The sequence below is a fragment of the Galeopterus variegatus genome, unplaced genomic scaffold (genome assembly GCF_000696425.1).
Source record: "Galeopterus variegatus unplaced genomic scaffold, G_variegatus-3.0.2 Scaffold201, whole genome shotgun sequence".
Taxonomy (NCBI): domain Eukaryota; kingdom Metazoa; phylum Chordata; class Mammalia; order Dermoptera; family Cynocephalidae; genus Galeopterus; species Galeopterus variegatus.
The window spans coordinates 159,521-180,594 of record NW_007726312.1 but is presented as its reverse complement, the minus strand read 5'-3'; the positions used below and the strand labels follow the sequence as shown (position 1 = coordinate 180,594).

The 21,074-nt window shown below is 40.7% G+C and overlaps 1 protein-coding gene and 1 pseudogene across 1 annotated transcript in view; both read right to left on the bottom strand.

Moving 5' to 3' along the window:
* The window catches only part of SMG6 (SMG6 nonsense mediated mRNA decay factor), a 227,294-nt gene that overhangs the window by 177,756 nt on the left and 28,464 nt on the right, over positions 1–21,074 (bottom strand). The gene's annotated exons all lie outside the window — the stretch shown is intronic.
* On the bottom strand, positions 9,775–10,435 carry LOC103584897 (annotated as a pseudogene).

Sequence of the window (21,074 nt, the reverse complement as noted above, 5' to 3'; positions counted from 1 at the left end):
CAGATTTGTTACACATTAAAACGGGCCTAAGAAACATTTCACATGACAGTTTGCACTGAGACTGAACCTTTAGAGGACTCTTAACCAAGTCCACAGTCAGGAAAGCCTCAGTCTGAGCTTCTTCTCCAACACATCAACATGAATTGGCTTCCATTTCTGTATCTTTTTTTATTTTTAACAATATATCTAGATGGTCTTGCTCAGGCAGAGAAAGAAATTGTTACTTCTCAAATCGAGACTATGTACTTCTAGATCCTCCTCACACATTTACACAGTATGTTCACTGGAAACTAAAAGTGTTTCTTGGGTATAACCCTGAGAGACAGTGTTGAATCGTTAAAGGTCTCCTGGCTCCTTAGGTCAAGTCCAAAACACTGTGGACTCCCAAGTTTAACCCAAAAAGACACGAATGGCAGTAGTTAGACGGGGAAGTTTCTGGACACTCACAAGTCTGTCCTATCATCAACTGTGAGATTATGAGTAAAATGTTTTGGATACTTCCTAACTGTAAAATGGAATTTCTACTACTGACATTAACTGACTCAGAACTAAAAGGATGAAATGAAATAACACAAATTAAAGCATTTTGAGGAGTAAATGTTTTATATAAGTCCTGGAAATTATCACTCTAATAATGATATAAACAGTGGAGCAAGGAGGAGAGAAAAGCTGCTCAGAGGCAGCACTACAACACACGAGTTGTTGTTCTGAAATACGCCCAATTTCAATTCCTAAATAGCTGTACATGCTTCGAAGCAGTTGTGTAGAAAACTAAATTTCTGGGGAGTGAATCATTTTAAGAATAGTAAGTGTACTCAGTGTTAAAAGGAATTCCAAAGTGCATATTTTTTCTTTTCTTTTTACAATATCACATACTTGGGAACCAATGTAAATTTTAAGAGTTTTTGGGGAGCACAAACTATCATTCTCATATCTGTCTTGAATGTCTCTATTTGTATATACACCAATTTTTTTTAAAAAAAAACTTTGGTGCATTTTAAAACGGGGACTCTATACTCTTAGATATGAGACAACATAGGTGGAGACCAAATTTCAAGAGTATCTGTTAGTAAAATGTCCAGGACTTTCACAGCATTCAATCAAAGCCCATTTATCAGTTTCTCTAAAGCACTGAGATCGCAGGGTGAGGGAGGATGCGAGTGCATTGGTAATATTGTGTCCACATATGTCACCCTCATTCCTGTGCTCCTATGCTAGGCAAAATAAAAAGCAAACCAGCAAGACAGGGTCCCTAATGCCAAGGAGCTTGTAGTCCAAGAACAAAAACAAATAACATACCAACCTGCCAACTCCCTACTTATGCTTCAGTACTGAAGACAAAGCCTACTGACTAGGAAGGTGTTGGTTTCTCTTGCTGTCACTATCCCTTAGACAGGGACAGTCTCTGGGGAGGTGAGGTCCAAGCGGATCATAAAGAAAGTAGGAAGGGAGGCCTTGCACACAAAATGTGGAAACCTACTGGTCATGCAGGAGAGATAAAAGTTATTTAAAAGTACTTTCAGCATTCCTCTTTCCAGGATATAAAGAAAGTAGTACTGGCAAGCCAAGTAGCACAACTCAAATGCCTCGTGGGAAGACAGAGCAAGCCAAATTGATCCTCAAATCCCTTACTTAGACCAAAGAGCTACACTGAGGCTGTGGTAGAGCAGGGATGGCATTTACTCACCTTTACTTTCTCCATCCCTGAACTGTTCTGGGCAGGATGACAGCTCAATTAGCTATAATTAAGCACAAGTTCCATGTAGAGATGTCCCACTTAGATGGCTGGATCTGAGCCATGTGAATTTAAGCATAAAAGGTACCTTTTAAAACCATGTCGTCTAACTAATGCACCTCTTGAAATAAAGGCTCTCACCCTTGCACTGCAGTTTAGTGCCACCTCAACAAAGTCCTCTATTAAAGCAATCCACTTGCTATAACTTCATTATCTCTCTTAGTTAAAGCCAGCAGACTGGAGGGAAATTGGGATAAATGTCAAATCAGCAGTCGGTTCCAGAAAACCCAGCCAACAAGCAGAGGGACAGCCAAGCTCAGAGTACCTGCCTGGCTCTTAGGAGGGAAACCAGTACCAGGTATAAAGAAAAGAAAGAGCCACAAATATGTGAGTAGTCTGTATACCTTGAAATGCTAAGCTGGTGTCACTCTGTATTTATTGCTTGTGTGTCTACTGAGGGAAGGAAACAGTACAGAATGGTATAAACAAAGACCACTGATCTTAGAGTTGAAGACCTGGGCTCAAATGTTGGTTATACCCTTTATTTACTATGTAAACATCAGCAAGTTGCATTAACTTTCTAAGGTTGCCTCTTCAACTATAAAATGAGAAGGCTGGGCCGGCCCTTGGCTCACTCGGGAGAGTGCGGTGCTGATAACACCAAGGCCCCGGGTTTGGATCCCATATAGGGATGGCTGGTTAGCTCGCTGGCTGAGCATGGTGCTGACAACACCTAGTCAAGGGTTAAGATCCCCTTACCGGTCATCTTTTTAAAAATAAAATAAAATGAGAAGGCTGAGTGAGATCAGTATCAGTGATTCCATAACCCTGAGTGTATGCATCACCAAAACAGCTTTTGTAAAAAATACAGATTCCTCAGTCCTGCAGAGTCAGAATCCTCAGGGAGGTGGGAAGGGTACTGGGAATCAGCATTTTTAAAGGTCTCCAGACAGATTTGGGAACAACTGGGCTAGATCAGGGGTTGGCAAACACTGTGGCTCAGGGGTCAAATCTAGCCTGCCACCTATTTTTGTATGACTCATGAACTAAGAATAATTTTTACATTTTTTAATGGTTGAAAAAAAATCAAAAGAAGAATATTTCAAGACATAAAAATTAAATGAAATTTAAATTTCCGTGTTCATAAATAAAGTTCTATTGAAACATAGCCACATTTGTTTACATATTGTCTATGGTGTCTGACCCATGTAAAGGTAGAGTTGAGCAGCTATAGCAAAGGGTATATGGCCCATAAAGCCTAAGATAGTTACTATCTGGCCCTTTACTGAAAAAGTCTGCTGATCCTTGGGCTAACTCATCTATGACACTGATGTCTCAAAAATTTTTTCTACCTGCATAGCACTTAAGGGCTACACACACATGTGAGAGACAGGTAGTAACAGAATGAAGAGGTATAGTAAGGAGGAAGTACCAAGAGGTAACGAGTGAAGAGGGACAGAAAGGAAGAGTGCAGTTTAAAACAATCCCCACGCCTCAGGATATTCTGATATCCACCCACCTCTCACCACCTCAGGAGAATCACCAATTTACAGCATTCCTTCCCAGGCTAAAAGCCCACATGTGAAAGGTTCTAACATATACAACCCTTACTGCAAGCTTCTATGCAAGCACTATCCTATTCTATGATAGAACAAATGACACCAAATGCTAAAGACTGCTGCTCTCAGAGCTTTTGAACTCAAACACTCCAAAGCCTACAGAGAAAAATATAAATGGGGCTCTCCAGGTTTCCACCTTAGAAGCTACTACAGGGCTAAGAGACAGGATGGAAAAAGAACACACCCAAGCCCAATAAAGATTTCACTTGGGCCAGAGGGCTCCTGGACATTTCCCAAAACATCCCTAATCAAGGGAAAGTGACAGATTAAGATTTGTGAGTCTCTGTGCTGTGGTCTGATAACCTGTAGCAACCAACTCCAAAGTGCCCCCAGCTTAAAAAAAAAAAAAAAAAAAAAAGTGCCACCAGCTTAGCATCTCAAGGTATACAGAAAAAGAAAGTTCAGCCAAAGGGTAACACTGTTGCCCTCACTGGGTTACTTTCTGAATGACTGTTCTTTCTAATTCATCTCTCTCAGTGCCTGGGAACTCTCATGACCATCCACCCAAATAGTAGGGGAGGTGGGACACCCTGTGTCTGCACTGCACAAAGTGACAGAGAATTGGAAACAGCTAAAGCTTCTCCTTCATGACAAGATGGGCAACCAGAAATAGTTCTCCAAGAGCACCTACAGGAGCTCACACCTTTATAAATGAATGGGGTCAACAGAGTATAAGAAGAATGATGAGATCCTTCTCACATTTCAACCCACTCATTTATTCATTCAACAAAAACTTACTGGGTATCTTCTATGTACAGAACACTGTGCACAAACTATGAACAGGCAGAGATAATCCTTGCTTTGTGGGTGACATAAACAATTATAAAGTTCCATGGCTGGGGAAGGACAGGATGCTGTGAAAATACACAGCAGGAGCATCAGAGAAATCTTCTCAGAGGAAGAGACCTTTGAGTTGAAACCTGAAGGTTGAGGAAACTAATCAGTTGGTTTTGGAAGAAGTGGGCAGTCATGCCTTGATGTGTCATAAGCAAAGAGAACATCATGTGTGATGGTCCCAAGAGTGGTGTGTTGTAGACTGGCATGGCTAGTAATTGATTTGGCAGGAGGAAAGACTGGCATGGCTAGTAATTGATTTGGCAGGAGGGAGAGCTGGAGAAGTAGGCAGGGCCAAGTTGTAGAAGTCCCTGTTAAAGAATTTGATCTTAATTAAAGCCATTGAAGGGTTTTGAGCAAGGAAGTGACATGAGCAAACCTACATTTTTAAAGGTTATTCTGGCTATTTAGAAAATTTAGGTTGTGGGTGGAGGTAGAGATGGGGGTCAAGTGTATGGAGGCCAGGAGGCCAGGTAAGAGGCTGCTGCTCCAATCAACCAATGGCAATGGAGACAGAGAAAAAAGAGAAGACAGAGGAAGGAGATGATCATTCCACACTCAAACCATCACAATCCTTGTCCCTAAGTCCCACTGGTTCTAGTTCCAAGTAACTTAATTCACAGACTAGTAGTGGCCCAGAACCAAGTATGAGTCTTTAAAAATAAATTCAAACTAGGGCCGGCCCGGTGGCGCACTGCTACAGTGCGCCGCTTGGGAGTGCGGCGGCGCTCCCGCCGAGGGTTCGGATCCCACATACAGACCGGTTCCCGCTCACTGGCTGAGCGAGGTGTGGGCGCAACACCGAGGGTTGCGATCCCGTTGCCGGTCCCGGTCCGGTACAGGCGCGACACTGAGGGTTACAATCCGTTGCCGGTCACGAAAAAAAGACAAAAAAAGGGGAATAAATAAATAAATAAATAAATAAATAAATAAATAAAAATAAACTCAAACTAAATGAAACACTGATTGCATTTTTAGAGATAATTTAGATATTCTTATTTTATTTCCTTTCAATAATATTTTTAAATAGCCTAGCACAGTGTTTGGCACTTAGTACATCCTTTATGACTTTTGAAGAACCTACTAAAATACATAGATTTCATAGTGATTAAATAGGTTATCCAGATAATATACGCATAAAAACTCATAAGAAAAACAGTACAGTACTAATATTAATGTTGTAGGGAAACAGCATACTCATTACTATCTGTGAGAATTTAAATTCATCTCTTTTTGGAGGGCAATTTGGTAAAACCCAGACAAAATTACTTAAAGGAAAACAGAGTTCCATCAAGATTTAAGGATTCTGATCCTGAGTAGTAGCAATTCCATTTGCTATATTCCAGCCCAAGTGACTAGACAAGAGACCACAGTTAACATCAGAATTAAATCCACAGTCCTTATAATGGCCTACAAAAGGCCTACGTAATACTCCACTCCTGTCTTCTCCCATTCCTTGAATGTGCTGAGCAAGCTTCCGCATTGGTTCCCAAACTTTACAGCACATTTAAATTTCACAGGAATCTTTAAAAAATGCTGATGCCTGGCTTCCATCCCCAAACATTCTTATTTAATTGGCATGGGGTAAGATCTGGGCACTGGGATTTTTAAAAGCTCTCCAGATGACTGTACTGTACAGCAAAGTGTGAGAACTACGGCTCTAGCTTACCTTGCTTTCACAGCACTTATCATCAAATGATTTATATATAAATAGATACATACATGCAGACATATATCATAACAAGGACTTTGTGTATTTTGTTCACCACAGTATCTCTACAGAGGGCTCATCACAGGTGATCAATAAATACTTGGTAAAAAAAAAAAAAAAAAAAGATAGCCTTTCCAGTCTGGTCTTTGGCTGCTGCTCCTGCATCCACCCTTGCTGACAAAGAATTACTCATGGTGCCCTAAATTCACCATATTCTTTACACTGCTGTGCCCTCTCTCTGCCTAGCATGCCTTCTCAAGCACTCCTTACTTTATCTACTCAAGTCCCACCTGCCCTTGCTCTCTGCCCAGCTATATAACCAACACAGAAGGCAGCGTAGCCTAATATCTGATTTTAACTATTCGACTACCTTTCAGAAGCTTGGGGGTAGCCCCCCAACTAAGTACAGGTTAAATTTACAGAGCTGGCTCTGTACATTAGAAATTAAAAGTATCCCAAGCTACTCAGATACAATTCAGACGCTATAGGCTCAAGTTTTCCCAACTGAACAAAACAAGGGTGCCATACTCAACAACAACAATAATAATAATAATGGTAAAAACTTCTATAACATCTTCTCTGTGTAGGGCGCTATTCTAAGCACTTTATTGTCTATTAACTCATTTAACCTTACAACGACTCTGTTTGGTAAGAACTGCTATTATTTCCATGTTACACAGATGAGACAACTGAGCACAGAGAGGTTAAGTGACTTGCCCAAGGTCAACTCAGGCAGTCTGGCTCCACAGTCTGAGTTCTTAATCTTTTGCCTTTAAAATAAAGGTAACCTTTTCAGCAGAACCAAGAGAGACAAACCCTGGGGATGTTTATATAAAGACCAAAAGCTAAAGCAACACCAAACAAAAACCCACCAATGGTTCCAGCTGACATTCACTGAGAGACCATCAGGCCAAACCAACTGAGAAGTCTTGCAGATTAAGGGAAGTAGATACTTTCAGTCCAGATAATACCATGCAAGGTGGTGGAAACACTTAACAACGACACCCTAGGATAATGCCAGCAAGAAGAGAGAAAGATAAAAATGGGTAAGAGCTTATTTTCCACGTCAATAAAACAACAGCAACAACAACAACAAAAAACCCTAACATTTTCTAGATAAACCCACAATCTGACTGATTAATAAGGAAAGCGTTCTTAAAGAGTCAAAGAATATATGTGCATTCACACACTACCAAGGGACTGTGCACAGCCCAGAAAAAATATGTGAAAATATAACCTCTGTCTACCCACCTACCACAATACAGGAAAACCCCTGAATCTCTCAAAAAAGGGAGGAGCAAGAACTACTCTAAGTACCCAAAGGAGAATGAAGCTTCAGTTTAAGACAGATGTGGTCACAAAGAAGAGTTCACTAAACACTCTACTGTGGGCACCAAAAAGCAAATAACCAGCATACAGGGAGCTCTGGCAACATCACGCGAGCTTCAGATTTAAGCAAGGCACCAAATAAGGGAAGGATTCTGGCGCTTCAACTCCTAGGAAAAGTGTTTCAAGTTAAAAATGGTTATTCAGGTTTGGATGTGAACTTCTGTATCTGCTCTTTATCAACAGAGGCAACTCTACCTTACTGGCAGCTAGCAGCAGAAAGAGAAGAAAACTGTTAAAATAAAACTGAGTTATACAAAGACAACAATATGGCTTGGTAGAGCCTGGAATTTGCCTTGACACCAAAGACAAGGCTATAAACATGGCAATGCAGAACTTCTGGGATTCCACCTCTGAACTGAATCAAACAGGTCCAGGAGCAGGCAGGTCATGATGTCACTTTTCTCCCCAACAGACAGATTATTCAATATTAAGGCCAAAAACCACAGCACTGTTGGTGAGAGACTCAGTTTCACTGTGACTAGAGGCAAGGCCTGCCTCCAGCTAGTTTTTTGTCAGTCATTACCATTTCAGCGCTGGTTCCCAGACCCAAACTATCTAGTTCAAAAAAAAGACACAGCAAACACATTTGACTCTCTTACCTCTGATCCAATTCTTTATTTTCCAAGTTCTCCCTTCATTTGCCTTACCCTCTCTCAATAATGAAAATCAATCTTAACAGGCATATCAGAAAGCAAGAAAAACATGAGCATTAACGTCTTACTAATTTATTTACACTGCTCTATCCCTGTCACTATTACCATTAAATGTATTTTTAAAAATTGAGTTTAGGGCCGAGCCCATGGCGCACTCGGGAGAGTGCGGCGTTGGGAGCGCAGCGACGCTCCCGCCGCGGGTTCGGATCCTGTACAGGAATGGCCGTTGTGCTCACTGGCTGAGCGCAGTGTGGGCAACACAACACCAAGGGTTGCGATCCCCTTACCGGTCACAAAAAAGACAAAAACAAAAAAAAAAAATTGAGTTTAGCGTTAAAAAGAAAGAAAAGAATAAAAGTAATACAAGTAAGAAAGCAATTACTCTGCTGGTTACAAAAGCATGCTCAATCTGTGACAATTTATCAGCCTGTACAGCTTCGATATGTGCTCTTTTCTGTGTATATATTATACTGTAATAATTTTTTAAAAATTACCACGACCTTTTCTGCCGTTCCACAAAAAGCGTTTATTCTACAGTTAATACCCTTTGCCCCATTTGTTCTAATCCTCACCAAGACTCTAACTCTGAGGTGGTAGAAATGAAGGTGACTGTGCTAAAAGTTTGGGGCTCCATGTAGGTACAGAAAGCTACACTGTGTTAAAATACCACATCTGTTTATGGTGTAGACTATATTCCTATTTTACAGATGTAGACATAGGGGAAAAGATTAATAAATCTGTTTGTGGAAATAAAAAGCAATTTAAAGGTGCAATCCAAAGACCTGTCTCCTAGTCTGCATTGACCATAAGAGACAGCTTCTAAGGGGCACCAAGGGTATCTATTAGTGCCTTTTTCAACCTTTTGACATATTGTCACTTATAAGCATTTTTAAAGCCATACTGTTTTACAGATCTGTCTAGAAGTCTAAAGGAAAACCTGCCAAAGAAATTCCTCAGAGAGAATGTCAACAGCCTTAACATAGTTTGCTTTACAAATTAGGACCTAGCATCTCAGAGATTTGTGGTACAAGTCAGCTCAAAATCTCATTAGATTGAACAAGGTTTTAGCATCTTTATCAAGAAAGAAACACCCCAGGAAAATGCAAATCCATAGAGCATTACACCAATTCCTCTATCCCATATGTTTCAGTAGTTGCCATCCTACTGTGTGCCTGAAGAGCAAGAATAGGACTTATTGCCAATGGTTACAACACAAAACATAACTTACTCCTAAGCCAAGCTGGACTTGGCTCCGAAAGCGTCCCAGAATGATGGAAGGCATGACTTTAGGGTGAGTCAACTTTTGCTAATGCATAAAACAAAGCAGAGAAATATTTGAAGGATTCACTTCCTAGCTTGTGCCAAATCAAAAGCTTAAATCAATCTACTCTGTAATGAATCTTCAGTTCCAACTGACTGATTAGACAGCATCAATGTGGACATATGTACCATGGCCCAAGATAGTCTAATGATAAGACTCTTGGCTAGGAATCTCAGAAGCAACCATTCCTTGCAGTTTCTAACCACATCATGTTTTTATACATGTTGTTCCTTCTGCCAGCAAAGTTTGCTGTCTACATCAATCTGAAGAACTTCTTTCCTCCTTCAAAATTAAGGACACAGGTTACCTTTCCAGGTACCTTTCCCTGTTCACCCAGAGTTAATCTCTTTCTCTTCTGTACCTCTGTACAGTGTACCTATTTCTATTATTAAACTTGTAGCACTTTATTGCATGTATTTATTTATATATCCATTTTTCTTACTAGACTATCTTTGAAGGAAGGGCCAACATCATTTACCTTTTTTTTTTGTCAGAAAGAATCTGTATTACTTTTATAACAGCCTCTTAAAGCTTTTTTTGCCAGATGCCTTTGGAGCAAGTACTTTCTGAGCTAGAGCTTTTTGACCCTTCTGCGCTTTCAGAGGAGGTGCTGCCTTCTGGCCTGTGGCTTTCTGGGCAGGAACCTTTTGGGGTGGAGCTTTCTTGCCCACAGTGGCCACCATTTTTACTGGAACTTTAGCAGCAGCAGCTGCAGCTGCAATAGCACCCTTAGCAGTAGGTGCTTTTTTGAGAGAAGCTTTTAGGAGAGCTGCCTTTTGAAGCTTCTTTACCTCATTCTTGGTTATTCTATTCCTCATTTTCTTTGCCTTCATGACTTTGTAACGATCAAAATCAATCATTTTGGCCTTCCTTTCTCTGACTTCAATCTTCTTGGCCCATCTTGTTGCTGCCCATTTTGTACTGATATTAGCCTTCTGCCTGGCTTGTCACACATACTTCTGGCAGGCACTGTGTGGGAACTTGAGGATAAAGTCAGTGAGCTGCATGCACTTGAAAGGCATGGCCTGGCTCCTTACCTGAGTGCAAGGTCCATTGACCACAGCCCTGTTCTGATCAATAACATCTATGATCGATCGCAACCAGCTTTCTAGCATGAGGACCAAAGGAGACACAGGCCACCCGGCCAACCTCCATGAAGCGCCTGAACACCATGTTGGTGGCGTTTGGCAAGAAGAGAGAAGGCATCATTTACCTTTCTACATGCAGTACCTAGAATAACAATTAACATATAAAGGTACCCACTAAATATTTACAGAAATGACCTCAAAGCAGGCAGGGGAAAATGTTAATCTCCTCAGAGACTACGAGTTGACCTGAGGAGAGGTTTTACAACTGAGTAAGTGAAAAGAGAAAAACGTCTATATAAAACTGTAAAGCCAGTAATTTAGGGCAACATACAAAGGTATATACCGTATCGTAAGATAGAAGAGATTAAAAACAAGAAGAGCCAAAGTGAAAAAGATAAAGAGGTCACTAGCAGTAAGGTGTTGACCTTATGCACAAAATGCATGCTAGTAAGTCCTTTACACTTATTAAAGGAAATTACAAGTTTTGCTAAAACCTCTGGAACAATTAAAATAAAGAGAGAATTGTTCTGAATTCTTAAGTGTGTAAAAGTTAAAAAAAAAAAAAAATACCACATATCACACAGCACAACTAAAAGCAGAAATTCCTCCCATGGGTTTCTACAAAGAAGATACCATAAAATGCAAATAGCAATGAATCCCTAGGTCTCTTTATTTGTCTTAATACAGGCTGACTGTACATCAAAGTGCTAATCAGTAAAAGCAATACTCCTGATAATCAACATGTTACCTAGTTACATAGCTCTCTGATGGTTCTAGGCATGAAAGACTTTGAAAAAAACAATAGTAGAGCTGCCTAGTGATTCTCCTAATAGATGCTCAATAAATTTTGGATCAATGGATGGAAGACAACTCAAAAACTCACTGAAGCTCTTAAATATAAAAATGTGTGGTAGGGCCGGCCCGGTGGCACACTGCTATAGTGCGCCGCTTGAGAAGCGCGGCGGCGCTCCTGCCGAGGGTTCGGATCCCACATACAGACCGGCCGCTCACTGGCTGAGCGAGGGGCGGGCGCAGCACCGAGGGTTGCGATCCCGTGGCCGGTCCCGGTCCGGTACGGGCACGACACTGAGGGTTGCGATCTGTTGCCGGTCATGAAAAAAGACAAAAAGGAAAAAAAAAATAAATAAATAAATAAATAAATAATTTAAAAAAAAAAAAATGTGTGGTATACTTTTTATAGGGACTCAAGCATCAGAAGACAGAGGGTCTAGATAGTATTTTAAATTCCTTCTTGTCTAGAGAGTCTACTATATACTGTAGAATACAACTGAGCAGTAACTTCAGTACTAAATATTTATGAGTTAAGTGAAAGGCTTCCAAGAGGGGAAAAACCTGGAGTTCCCCCTGGAGCCAAACAAACAGTCTGCAGTCTGGGGAAGATTCATGAGCCAAGAAAATAACTATTTCATATTCTCTATCTTAGCCCAAACACATCATGTCCAAGATGGTGAAAATAGGGTAGACAGATGAAATTCTGGAACCTTTAAGAGCAGAGAGGGATTACAGAATGATAGAACTGTGGATATATCACCCCAAGAGTATGGTCAGAAAGGAAAACCAGTACAGGAAATCAGTAGAGAGGCAACTTGGGAAAACAAGGTCGGTGCAGTCTCTTACCACATACAACAGGCAGTATGCTACTATATAAACTGAGCTGCTCCCACAATAACATCACCTCACTACTCTATTTCTTCCTGTAACAGCTGCAGATTGAACAAGGACCCAATGTGTAGGTCTCACTCTTATTTGGAAAGCTCTTCACAGACTAGGAGCTAGACCCTAAGGGACAATTTATAGTACACCCTCACATACATTCCAGTTGGCTGGAACTCAGCAGCTGACTGCTGCCTTGTCTAACTTGGTAAGGAGCCAAAGGAGGACTTTTCCCAGTCAACTCTCCCAGGCTGGAAAATTCTCCAATGCCAGAGTTCTGGCTTAAGTCTGGATATCAGGTTATTCATGAAATTCCAAAACTACATCTTCACACTGGCTTTGAACAAGCCTCTCAAGTACACCATAGAATTCCCACATACCTCAAAATCATCTGGACACTGAAGCCAAAGACATAGAGAGGAACATGCTTTTCAAAGTGTGAGCAACATCTAACCTTTCACAAATCATTAATCAATCTCAACAATCTCTGAAATGGGTGAACAAGCAACAAATGCACTCATTTAACGGTTTCCTCAAAGCTTTTGATTCTACCCTACTGAAAACTCTCCTTACTCCACAAGCTACTCAAATTCGCTCATTATTCTTGATCCCTATGCCATGAAGACCCAAATTGCAAGTCCATTTCTCTAAGAAATGAAGGAGAAAACTTAGGGTGTTTTTGATCTCATCAAGCTCCTCAACCAGAGTAGTACAGCCTCTCTCAGGGAGTGTGTTTGGAAATGTGTGTGGGCCACTACTGGCATTGAGTGGGAGGGGTCAGGAATGTTAACATTCCTGATGTTAACAATGACAGGTCTGCATAACGAGGAACTGTCTGCCCCAAAAAGCGAAAACACCCTCATTAACAATCAATGTCCCAAATATAAAGGACCTCAGCATTAACTGCCTTCAACCCTCCCAGCTTCTTTTTCTGTAAAGAGACAGACAATATATAATTTAGGCTTTGGGGGCCACATACATCTCTGTCACATATTGTTCTTTTTAAATGGCTCCTTATGTCTTACATGTATTATAAACAACTCTAATAACATACATTACAATTTTAAAGAATGAAATAAGAGCTTCAGAATTTAGACTTAAAACCTAAGAATAGGCCTGGCCAGTTAGCTCAGTTGGTTAGAACATGGTGTTACAGCATCAAGGTCAAGGGCTCAGATCCCTGTACCGGCCAGCCACCGAAACAAAAACAAAAACAAAACACATACAAAAAAATCTAAGAATTAGGGCACATGTTTGACTTCTAATCAATTAAACAGTTCTCTGATGACCTCTCCTTCTCTTCCCCTGTGCATTTCAGTTGTTTCGGTGTTCATTTCCAAACACTGCAAAGAGCCCAGACAACGCCTTTCCCCCTCTCTTCAGGATATATTACTTCCTATTACTGTGCGTGCCACTCAAAAATTCTCTTTACAATTATTGCTGTTAACATTCTCTAAAATGTCTAAACCAAACCAAAGCCTGGAAATTCTGACTGGTATCTGGGTCCTGACTTTCCGGATGGTGAACTAAAGGTCACATGGGGTGGAAAGTGGCCTGTGGGTAACACAGAATGCACACATGCACGCGAACAGGATATGTTGGTAATCTGGCTTCCTTGAGACCTGGTGAGCTGTGAGAGTTCTCATCAACACCTTTGGGGAAGATGAAAAACCTTAAACTGGGAAATGCTGGATTTTAAGAAAGTGTCCATTCTCAGAATTAGATTTCTGGCTGAAGCACAAGGGGAAGGTGCACCTTTTATTCCTCCACATCTTACTTGTGTAAAAATACAAAACAAAAAATAAATGAAATGAGTGATGAGGTTTCTTCACAGAGTGGAAGCTGGTATTTGCAGCATGGCTTATGTCACGTCTCAAGCCCAGAGAGACAAAGAGTGTGGTTTTGGTGTTTAACCAGCCTCAACTGCACCTTGGCACTCTGTTTCTTCCCCCAGAGAACTGTGCTCTGTTAGAGGAAAGAAACCAACCTCACATCTTGAAACAGAATGACTGGGATAAAAATAAAGCCCTAAAGAGGTATGGTGACGGAGGTCATATGGGGCGTTAAGGGTTTGTGTAGGGCCAAAGTACTTTGAGAAACTTCCACTCACTGCCAACCACAAAGAGACAAAGACATTAGCCCTAAGGTCCAGCAGTGATAAAGGCAAGAAGCCCCAGTCCTTGCCTACTAGGGGCTGTTCCTCAAAGCATACTGCATATTATCAATATCTGAAAAACTGAGTCCTTCCTGCTTCTGATCTTCTTTGAGAATAATCTCACCAAGCTGTTCTTATGTTTCTTATGGCTTAAGAAAAAGAGAGCCATTTGGGGGCTTATTCCTATACAAGGAGATTTTTATGAACTCCTGTCATCACATGTTGTCAAATCTCAGTTCACAGAAGAATATCTGTGAATAATTTCTAACAGCTTCCAGGGTGAAACAGTATAACAGGAGAGTAAAGGACTAAAATGACATGAAATCAACTCACAGCAACCCTGAAAAACTGCATGATGCCCACTTTATGGATATGGAACTTTTGTATCCATGAGGACAAAAAATAAAGCTGACTTTCTCTGCCATGATGATATCCTTATGGGGCAATGAAATAATCGGGTTATCACAGATAAAACATTTACCTACTAGCAAAGAGATTCAACTTTTCTCTGTCATTATAGATTACATTAATGCTTACACAATCCAGAGAAAACCAAGACAAAAGCTTTGTTCTAAACTTCATAATGGCACTAGCTCTGGAACTGCAAACCTAAAGGGCTCTAGGAATTGGAACTCATTCCAATCCAAGGCAAGTCATCTTGCCCAAGGAAGCAGTCCTCCTGAAACAATGCTCTGACCTGTGGTTGTACTGGGGGAAGGGTGGAGGCATCAGATGTGTACCACCCACACATAGGTTTCTTCAGCACTGTGGTAGTGGTGGCAGCAGCAGCAACAGCTACTCAGATGTACAAGCTATGCAAGGGGAACTGAAAAGCAAGACAAATGATGGGTCTAAAAAAATGCCACCTGCATTCCATACTTTTTTTTTTTTTTAAAAAGGCCTACATTTTTTTCTTTTTTTAAAGATGACCGGTAAGGGGATCTTAACCCTTGGCTTGGTGTTGTCAGCACCACGTTCAGCCAGTGAGCGAACCGGCCATCCCTATATAGGATCCGAACCCGTGGCCTTGGTGTTATCACCACCACACTCTCCCGAGTGAGCCACGGGTCAGCACTAAAGGCCTATACTTTTTTTAAAAAGCCCTTAAGCATACAGGCTACCTGGCCTGGGTTTTCCACAGTGAAGCTATGCTCCTTTGCTGGCCAACTTTCACTTTGCTGGACTACTGATTAAATGCAAAATATATATATATACTTATATACTATCCAACTGTACATAGCCATGTATTCAGAGTAAGAAATAAAATTATTATTCTCAACTTATAATAAAGCCTCTAAGGAAAACACAAGAGATTCAGACAGGGCAACATGCAAAATCAGGCAAGAACTTTGATTCTCAACCTTAGGGAGACAACTTTATCATTATCACCATCTTACAGATGAGGAAACTGAAGCTCAGCCAGATTAAGGAACATACCCAAAGTCTCAAAGCTGGTATCTGATAAATTTAGGACTTGAACTCAGGACTTTCCAAAGCCCAAGGTGTTAATCTCTGCACTATCCTGCCTCTGACATATAAGATGCTGGACAAAACTAATGAAAGCTATTAAGCTACTAGCCTCTAGAGAAACACAATGAACTTGAAGGCAATCACTCACAGAAGGATCTCCCTAGTTCAATGGTAATATGAAAAAAAAAAGCAAAGGTAAATAACAGTGTGCATGACATGACATTAATAATGTAAGGAAAGGAAGATAATCATATATACACCCACATGATATATCACTATTAAAAATATTTCTTTAGGGCCGGCCCGTGGCTCACTCGGTAGAGTGCGGTGCTGGTAACACCAAGGCCACGGGTTCGGATCCTATGTAGGGATGGCCGGTTTGCTCACTGGCTGAGCGTGGTGCTGACAACACCAAGCCAAGGGTTGAGATCCCCTTACCGGTCATCTTTTTAAAAAAAAAAAAAAAATTTCTTTAATTAAAATATTAAAAAAGGTAATCACTCTTCTATAAGATCTCTTTTAACCTCTATTCCCACCAACATAGAAACCAAACCCAGCATTATGGCCTAGAAACTTCACCAACTACAACCCAGCTTTCAAAACAAGGTCACAAACTATCAATGCCTGGGGGCCTCAAATTAATGTCCCATGCCTCAATTTATCACTAGTTCAAGATGATTCCCCATGAAATGAACCCTTTCAGACTTGATCTTTCAAACAATAATCAGTGTGTTAGATGTCTAACCCTCCTTGAACTTGCTCTTCCCTATTCACGTGGCTTGAGAAGTATCTTTGCACATGGGAGGGAGGACCTTCAGGTGTCACTCTAATTATGCTACTTTCATAAAACAGGAAAATACAGACAACTGTGTTGACCTAAGAAATTAGAATACCACTTTTCCAATCAGATTCTGGGTTGTTTAATAATTAGGCATAGATTTTTCCCTTCTGATTTCTAAATGTGCATTAGACATTTCCAACCTAAATGCTGTGCCCTATATATAAACATACAGGAAGGGCATACCCTAAGATGTTAAAAGTGGTTCTACCTAGGAGGTAAAAATATATTATTTATCTGCATTTTCAAATTTTTTACAATAACCATGCACTGGCTTTGTAGATTTTAGAAGCAATAAAATTTGTTATAAATAAAAAAGAAAGTTTTTCCCTACTTAATCCAAGCTAGTGGCAATTTACTCAAACAACCAAGACACAGAGACTCTAGTAAGTTTCAGTTCAAAATGTGGAAAGCACTAGGATAAGCTAAATACCCCAATATGATCATTGTACCCTATATAAATGTATCAAATATCATACTGTACTCAATAAATATATGAAATCATTAGTCAATTAAAAAATAAATTAAAAAGAAAAAAATTTTTTCAGAGACAGTAGTAGATTAGAGGTTACCAGAAATGGGGGGAAAGGAAGAATGAGAAGTTATTGCTTAATGGGTATAAAGTCTATGTTTAAGAGTGACAAAAAACTTTTAGAAGTAGATAGAGATAGCACTTTCACAGCACTGAGAATGTAATTAATTCCACGCAATTGTATCTTTAATAATGCTTAAATTAAAATGGCAATCTTTGATAGATAAATTTTATCACAATAAAAAAATTTTAAAAATTAAATTATAAACAAACAAACAAACAAAAGAATGTCTAAAGCACTGTCTAAGAGAGTAGCCCTGGGCTGGCCAGTTAGCTCAGTTGGTTAGAGCGCAGTGTGTAACACCAAGGTCAAGGGTTTGTATCCCCTTACTCGCCAGTTGCCAAAAAACAAAAACAAACAAACAAAATAAATAAATAAAAATAAAAGACAGTAGGCCTTAAACTTTTTCTTTTTCTTTTTTTTTTTCCTTTTTGTCTTTTTTGTGACCGGTAACGGGATCGCAACCCTCGGTGTCGCGCCTGTACTGCGACCAGCAACGGGATCGCAACCCTTGGTGTCGCTCCCGCACCACACTCAACCAGTGAGCGGACCGGTCTCTATATGGGATCCGAACCCTTGGCGGGAGTGCCGCCGTGCTCCCAAGCGCCGCACTCTACCAAGTGCGCCACCGGGCCGGCCCTGCCTTAAACTTTTTCAATCAGCAAACTATGGGGCCAAAAATAATCAACCTCCACCTTACCACATTTAAGGAATGGAATAGTGCTGCTTTTGCTGAATTAACAACACAGGCATCACAAGTAAACAATGAGAGATTCCAGAAATAAATAGTTATTTCCAGAATACAAAAGTATATTATAGGAGACCAGCCCACTAACCACCTTCCATGCACATCATAGCACCAAATGGGACAACAGCTCTCGTGGAATGCTCAGCCTCCTCTCAAGCTCTCCAACTTTCTCACATTAGCTCCTAAATTACCATAGATTTAGGTGCCCTGCAAGCCCACTGCTGTTTCACACCTTCTCTGTCCTTATTCATTCTGTTACTTCTACTTGGAACACACTTGTCCCGCTCTGCCCAGTTAACTTTTCCAGGAAGCCTTCTGAATTTGCTCTTCTTTCCCCTCACCTCAACCCATGCCTCTGTCAGGACTGGACCAAGTGCCCTTCTCTGTGCTTTCAAATTACCCAATACCTCCTTCATGGCACTCACCACAATACAGTCGATGCTCATTATTCACGGATTTTGTATTTGTGAATTCACTTACCTGCTAAAACTTATTTGTAACCCCAAAATCAATGCTCAAGGTGCTTTTGCAGTCATTCTTGGACACGTACAGGGCAGCAAAACATTTGAGTCACCCAATACACATGTTCCTAGCTAAGGTCAAACAAGGCAATCCTCTGGGCCGGCCCGTGGCTCACTCGGGAGAGTGTGGTGCTGGTAACACCAAGGCCATGGGTTCGGATCCCATATAGGGATGGCCGGTTCACTTACTTTGGAGAACGTGGTGCTGACAACACCAAGTCAAGGGTTAAGATCCCCTTAATGGTCTTTAAAAAAAAAAAAAAAACAACCAAGGCAATCCTCTGCCTCCTTGTTTCATGCAATAATTTAAACAAGTTCTTTTTGTGGTCTGTTTAGTGTCACATTTTCCACATTTTTGTGTTTTTGATGGTGATTTTGCTGTTTAAAATGGGCCCCTGAGCATAGTGCTGAAGTGCTGTCTAGTGCTCCTAAGTGCAAGAAGGCCATGATGTGGCTTATGGAGAAAATATGAGCATCGTTCAGGCATGAGTTACTTACTGTTGGCTGTGAGCTCAATGTTAATGAATCAACAATATACATTGAAATAAGGTATCTTTAAACAAAAATACACATAAAATAGGTTATATACTGATCAGCTGACTAAAATGTTGTGAACAAGAGGCTCACTGAAGCCTAACTCCATATTTCCCTTAGGAGCAATGTCCAGTATTCATTAATTTAGTTTCTGTGGTGACTTTTTAGGACATAACTATCACAAACAAGAATCAGCTGTATAGCTGTATACTGAAACATCTGTTTACGTAGGCATTCCCTCCACTAGAGCAGAAGTTGGCAAACTAGAACCACAGGCCAAATCCAATCTACCACCTATCTTTGTAAATGCAGTTTTATTGGAACACAGCCAAGCTCATTCATTTATGTCTTGTCCATGGCTACTTTAGCACTACAATGGCAAAGCTGAGTAGTTGCAACAGAGACCATACAGCCTACACAGCCTAAAATATTTGCTACCTGACCTTTCATGGAAAAAAGTGTGCTGACCCATACACTAAACTCTATGCAATCTAAGAAAATAACAATGTTATATTCATCTTTACAATCTGAGCACAAAGCTGGCACAACAGATTAAGTAAACTAAACTTTAGTCTGGTTAGCACTGGACCCAGAACACAGCCTCCTATTCCAAAAACTCAGGGGCAACTACATTAAATTCTCCAGACCATCACTCAGTAGAGCGTGGTGCTAATAACCCAAGGTCAAGGGTTCAGATCCCAGTGCAGGCTGGCTACCAAACAAAAAAAAAATCTCCAGATCTAAACAAGTCCTGTAAAGACATTATGCATAGAAATAAATAATGATATGTGACAGAAGGAAGAGGGGCAAAAGGAGCAAAACCAAAGCGAACAATATCATTCGCTGGGTGAAACAAGATATGAGAGGTTCAAATTAGGAAAGGCCAGATAACAGGTATTAGGAGCTATTAAGGTACAGTTCAGACCGAACACAAAACATATTCAGAGAGGCCAAAAAGCAGGGACAAGACCTTGTCCAAATATACAATGATGTATTTTCTACACACAGCACCAAGCATGCTATTAGTACAATAGTCACAGTGGGCTGGGGAAATGCTGAGAATGGTAAACCAAATCATTCAAGAAAACGAGGACTCACTAAAGCTCCAGAGACAAACATCTATCAACAGCTTCCATTCTCACATGTTCATTCTTCTCCAGACAGACATGCATTACATTCTATTCAAGATGCTGATAATATTAACTGTGGTGTTTTCTGAAGATCCCTTTTTTATATTTAAACTCTAAGGTAGTGGGGTGAAAAAAGATGCTGATCACAGAACAATCAGATCTTTAAAAAAATACTCAGCAGTTTCATCAAAGAGCCTTGCTTTTCAGTATAAAAGTGATTTCTTTTTTTTTTTTTTTTTCCTTTTTTGTCTTTTTTCGTGACCGGCAATGGGATCGCAACCCTCGGTGTCACGCCTGCACCGCGCTCAACCAGTGAGCGGACCGGTCTGGATATGGGATCCGAACCCTCGGCGGGAGCGCCGCTGTGCTCCCAGGTGCCGCACTCTACCGAGTGCGCCACCGGGCCAGCCCTAAAAGTGATTTCTGAAGCTATAATTTAATATCCTTAATTAACTCGCTGACTGTCAGCAACAACTCATTTGCCAAGCAGTACTCCTTTCTGATTTCCAAAGGGAGATAAGGCATAGCAGAAGGCACATCCACTAAATAAAGAATATTCAGAACCCTGGCAACACTGACTTTGAGTGGCCTGTCTGGCAAGGGGAAGAGTTTAAATGTGAATCTCAATGGGACGCCACTTGCAGTTGAGGTTGGCAGCCCCTCCCCAGGCTGGATGTTCAACGCAAACCACATCTCAAGGCTCAAAACCAACAACCCACAAGCTAACCTCCTCCAACCATTCAGAGAGAGATCCAAAGCCCATGCTTAGCAGAAAGAGAAAAAATTAGTTGGGACATTACTACCATTACTAACAACCACCTGAAACCAAACCTTCCATTTATTCATGGATCTAAATTTTAGTAGTGTGTGCTAGAAACACAGCAGGCATTGCCAAAAAAGCAATTCCTATTAAGGATGATCACCCAAAAAGGGCAATTAAAAGGGACAAGCAATGCACAAAAATATTTAAATTACATAGATAAGTTAAATAAATACAGCACAGCCTTGTAACACCAAGGTCAAGGGTTCGGTTCCCCATACCGGCCAGCCACCATAAATAA